The sequence below is a fragment of the Pygocentrus nattereri genome, chromosome 19 (assembly GCF_015220715.1).
Source record: "Pygocentrus nattereri isolate fPygNat1 chromosome 19, fPygNat1.pri, whole genome shotgun sequence".
Classification (NCBI taxonomy): domain Eukaryota; kingdom Metazoa; phylum Chordata; class Actinopteri; order Characiformes; family Serrasalmidae; genus Pygocentrus; species Pygocentrus nattereri.
The window spans coordinates 34,320,777-34,326,722 of record NC_051229.1 but is presented as its reverse complement, the minus strand read 5'-3'; positions in this window follow the sequence as shown (position 1 = coordinate 34,326,722).

The window sequence follows — 5,946 nt, the reverse complement described above, 5'->3', positions numbered from 1 at the left end:
GAATGTTCCTCATTGACCAGCCCTGACCACAGACAATTTCCAGTTAGCCGTAGCTCTCTTCTCCCTCTGGAAACAATGAGATTTTAACAAGCAGAACATGGAAATCCAGTATACAGCACACAAGCAGTAGCTTTTCTTTTGGGAGGAGGGGGAGACATGGGTGTTTTGAATGCCCTACCAGAGCCAGAAAGCTGTAAAAAAGTTTCACTTCCAGAGGCAAGATTTTTGGTGCTGTACTTACATGGTGACAAGAATGGTTACAAGCCAAAAATCATGAGTGGAGGCTCGAGTCTTTGGATTGTGAGACTACATTGCATCTGGAGTCTCTGGGATCTGAGTTTGAGTCTAATTGTAGGCCTCTGAGATGTAAGTTTATGTCGAGTCCCAAGTTACTGGCATATGAGTCTGAGTTGCATCACAAGTCTTTGTGTTGTGATTCCGAGTCGAGTCTTTGAGGTCTGAATCTGATTCAGGTATAGAGTCTTAAGGATCCACGTCAGAGTCAAAGTCAAGTCTCAACTCTCTGGGTTGTGAGTTTACATTGAGTCTGGAGTCGGTGGGATTTGAGTTTGAGTCTTGAGTTTCTGATGTGTGGGTTTAAGTTGAGTCTGAAGTCTCTGGGATGTCTGAGTGTTGTGATTCCAAGTCAAATCTCAGGGGTCTGAGTCTGATTCAAGTATCAAGTCTTTGGGGTCCAGGTCCAGGTCAGAGTCAAGTCTCAACTCTCTGGGTTGTGAGTTTACATTGATACACAGTACAATACAGAGGGCAATACAATAAAATATAATATATAAGTGCAGCACAATATATTGCAAACAATACTTAATTCAATGCTCATTTAAGTGCTGTGTAAAGAGATGTGTCTTCAGTCTGAGTTTTTAAGATTCGTATTTAAGATTCACAATCAGACCTTAAAACCACTGCTGTACATTTGAGGGAACACTGACATTGTTTGTACCCTGTTGAATGAAAAATGTACCTGCACAAGACCTTATTTCTAACAGTGCAAGGTCACAAAATGGCTTAGTCCAGCCCTGGTCACATCAGCATTAGCTAGCTAACTGGTTACCAGCTATGTGAACATCAGTTTACTCTCACTGCATGAACCCCATCCAAGAAATATGTCCTTGTGGACCCCATTAAGACAAGTACAAAAGATTAATTTGCCTTAGACAACCTTTAATCGCACTGAATGCCATGGCTTCCTAATAAAGCGAAAAGCAAACAGTGTGTAACATTTACTATTTGATGAGCTGTGTCGTTGCTGATATGAAGCAGCTGGTGAGTTCCATACTTAACACTGCCTAAAGTAATCAAGTTTCTTACAGCATGAGTGAGAATCCATTCATTCAATACTGCACACGGTGGAAGACCACATCCCTCCCTGCCCACCCACTACTGCTACAACAACACCGCCTGGGCACATGTTCAGAACTCTGTTTTTCTCATCTGTCTCTAATGAAACAAAATCACTGTTTTCATCCACCTCAGCTGGAGAACTGGAAAGGCTGCAAATGAGGCAGCTTTCTATGGCCCACAGGTGAGGTGTGCTGTAGAAATGATGGCCTGTATTTTAAGGTATGAGTTCGTACCCTAAGGGATATAATAATTAGGTGAACTTTGAAGTGTTGGCTAATCAACTGTGGACGTTTAGGAAAAATTCTGGCCAGTACATGGGCTAAATAAACAACCGTCTGGTACTTATTTGATTGGGAATGGCCCTGTATATATCAAGGAAAGAAGGAAAGAAACTTCAGTGATTTACTTTTTGCCTAGGTTCTAATCCGGTGTTCAATGGCAGAAATTCCAACAACGTCATCACAGCACATCAGACTTACAAGCTGCCACAAAGTAGAATTTCATCTAGCTTTTTACAAAATATGTTGTAATTTTATATTAATTTCATGTTCATTATTTAAAACTTTCCTGAAGGACAGCGGAATCCCTACACAAGCATTTTGCAAAAAGCTTATTTTAAACATATATACATTTAGAAGACAGGTCACTAATAGGTGGACTGCCGCCTGAGTCCAGACCCAGATGCTGTCCTATGTGGACCTGGCCCTATAATCAATAAACTGTGGAAAATTCTTTAATTTCGATGGGGTGGTCCTATTTGAACTTTGCTAGCCTTTAGGGTAGCTTTAGCAGTCCAGGAAACTCACAGACCAATCACATGTGTCGTATCACATGACGCTACTCAGCCAATCAGATCTGTGCATTACGATGAGCACTGACACTCGAGTGAGTGACGCACACACAGAGGAGGGATGAGGCAAGAAACAGCAGTCAGAGAAGAAAGTGAGCCAGAGGGAAGTTATTTCACATTGTGTGCTCAAAAAAAAGAAAACTGACAATAAATGTTGTTGAAATATCACTGAAGTGTACTTTAATTGATTTGACATTCAGTTGTTCACTGTATAAGATGTTGATATTCCTACTCGGCTACTTCAGTAAACAGTATATGCCACTGAATCATGATGCAAGTTTGAGATTATGGTGTTTATGACCTTTGCTTGAGGAAGTTTTCTCTAACTGGACCTTATTGAATTGTAATTAAAGACCCCTGATTTAGAATATTTATAAAGACCTATTTCAACAAGGGCGGCATGGAGGCATGGTGTGTAGTGCTGTCACCTTACAGCAAGAAGGGCCTGGGTTTGATTCCCTGACCGGGTGACCAGGGTCCTCTCTGTGTGGAGTTTGCATGTTCTCCCCGTGTCTGCGTGAGTTTCCTCCCACCATCCAAAGACATGCAGTCAGGCTGTTGGACATGCTAAGTTGCCCCTTGGTGTGAATGTATCTTTCTGTCTGTCTGCCCTGCGATGGACTGGCGACCTGTCCAGGGTGTATCCTGCTTTTCACCCAATGACAGCCGCGATAGGCTCCAGCACCCCTTGTAACCCAGAAGGAGAAGCGGCTTAGAAGATGTGTGTGTGTATTTCAACAAGCATAATTTAGAAGACCCTTTCAATGGAGGGTTCTTTAGACAACCACTTTTGCAAATGAGATGTGTGAATATAGAGGAACATTTTAAAGGGTAAAGAACTTCTACATAATGTAAAAGTTCTAGAAAGAACACTTTATTTGCTAAAGAATCTTTACAACATGTGATTTATAGCTTTCAAATATTACAAATGTAGGCCTTTGAAGAACTAAAATAGTTCTTCTTGTAACTTCTCAAAAATCTCTTTGTGGTAGTGTACATACTTAAAATAGATGGTTCTTTAATGGTTCTTCAGTAAAAGCAGTGGCTCTATTTAGAACCATGAGTTCTATATAGAACCATTTCATGCTTCATGGTTCCTTGGATGGTAAAATGACTCTTCAGATAGATGAAGAATGTGCTGTATATGGTTCTGTATATAGAACTTATGAAAATTGCTCTTTATAGCAAAAGAAAGGGTTTGCTATTGTTATGATGCCAATTGTGCAGCCTCATAAATGCCACTCTTCAGTACAACAACATACTACATTAAAAAAAAATATTTCATTCTGATGTTTTTGATGTTAGGCCACTGTTTTGTATAGTTTTTTTGCAGAAAAAAAGTTTTATATGTTATGAGAGATTTTGTGACATTGCAATGAACAGAAAAATGTTAAATATACTGACTTAGACTTGTTGATACTGTATACATTTTCATGAAATTATGTCACAAAGTATGTAATAATATTGTAATTACATATGCATAACAGCATAATGACTTCAAATTTTGGAATAAGCTTCTAATTTCCTTTTTTATTGCTATAATGCATATTATACATTTGTTTTCAGGGACAAGTAGCCCTCTTATAGGAGCGGCTAGATGAATCCCGCTCTTGTGTGTGTAGGACAGGGGTGCGGATTCTCTAAAGCCCTTGTGAAATTCCAGAATGATTGTAGCAGGTTGAGGGGAAAAAGATTCCGATCCAAGCACAGGTTATTGCAGTAGAGACAGATAGAATGTTAAATGAAATTACTCCATGATGAATGAAAGCTAATAAAGGGCAGTTAGCATTGCTAATCACCAGTTTGAATTTCTCGTTAGCCCAGATTAGTGTTTATGAACTATATATGATCATATTTCTCTTGACCATTTATTAGTTCACTTTTACGATCGTGGCTTTGGCCAAAATCTAGTGCTTCTCCACCATATCCGCAGAAAAATTGAAACCATCTGCAGTTGTTACTCCTTACTTAACACCAAATTTCCATGTTCTTTCAACGGTTTTGAATGGCCAAATGAAAGGTTTGAAAAACTCCAAAGAAATTCCTGCCTCTGCCCTAAATGATGCCCCCCTACCCGCATCCCGCCTCTCTTGACTCTGTTACATTTTTCCTTCTTGGCTTTCGTGGCTTCTCACTTGACTCAAAGTTCTTCTGTTGTACAAAGCAAAGTGTTTCAGTCGACTTGCTCTCCGCAGCAAGTCTAGCACTTTCACAAACAGATCATTATCTGTTAAAGGGGCTATACGCTGAACTGCTTTCACTCTGCAAGCATTTCTTACTTCTAATGGCTTAAAGGCCATTAGAAGAAGATAAGAACAACAAAAGAAACACATTAACTCTGTTATAATGAGTTGATGCAAAGTTACTAGACTTCACAGCTGAATATAAAGATTAGATCAATTCACAAGTTATTTGGTACATAGTATACAAATTGAGATACCCATGCTCCGCCCACAACTGTATTCTTTTCCAACTACTGTTGCTAGGTTCAGTCAACATAATGAGAAATTGTGGCACAAAAGTCAAAATGCATCATTTAGAATGTCACATTCTTATTTTAATGACAACATCTGGGATAAGATATAATTCCATCTTGTTACAGATGCCAGCAAATGTCGCATTAGGAGTCTAGCCCAAGGACTTTTACTGGTACACTGTGGTGTGCTCGTCCCTGTTTTATTACATCATATTTATATTTTCTAAACCTGTATCATTTCCATTGCGAACTATTGTCCACTCTGGAGACATGTCCAGTGTAAGTGTATGAATTTTATGCTAGTTCTAATAATAATAATAATGATAATAATAATAATAATAATAATAATAGTACCAGTTAACAATAACAATTTAACAAATCTAACCTTTATATCTCCAATTTGATTGGTTGCTGCACAGTTTGTCCAGAGAACAGAGTGGGTAAGGCTCTGCATTAGTGATTTGATGTGTATACTCTTGTCCCTCAGGGACATGGGAAGTAAGGTGATGAGGGGGCTGTAGCACCCTCAAATTTCAGGATTGCATCTGCTAAAGATTATACTAATAAAATCCTGTAAAGACCAATATGGGCTTGTTTTATATGGATTTAAAATCTACAGTAGGCCAGTATTGTTTAAGTTAATGCGGTATTTTAATATAAAATATAAAAAGAAGCTTTTATCAGCTGTTATCTCTCATATCCAAGGCATCAGTCTGATTATGTGGGTGTCAAATAATCAGTTGTCAGCAATCTGATTGGTCGCCACTCAGTTCTTTTCCATAAGGTTCTTCCAGAACAGAGCAGAGTGATGATGTGTATCAGTGGTCGTGTCTGTTGTCATCACTCGCCTCACTGTTTGACATGGTTTGATGTCAATTAGAAAAATAAGTAAACAAATAAATACATTTAGAAAAGCTAATCATTTTGCATTATGTCATGGGTCTGCACTTCCAACTTAAAATGCCTTCTTGCATCACGGTTATCTTTCCTCACATTGTAGGACATTATGGCACAGGGAATCTCAAGCAAACAGAGTAGGCCTTAGAGAGACCCTCTGAGTAAAATGAAAAAACAACTTTCTTTTCTTTTTTTCCCCTACCTTTGATGTACTGTGGACCAGCCAGACCCCTCAATCCCAGCTGGAGGTCCAGAAATGTTCTCTCCAGCTGGGAAGATATGCTGACAAGATGGTCCCTATGGGATACTCCGGAGTTTGAAGGTATCAAATGACTTGGTCAAACTGGCTGAACTTTTGAGTTCA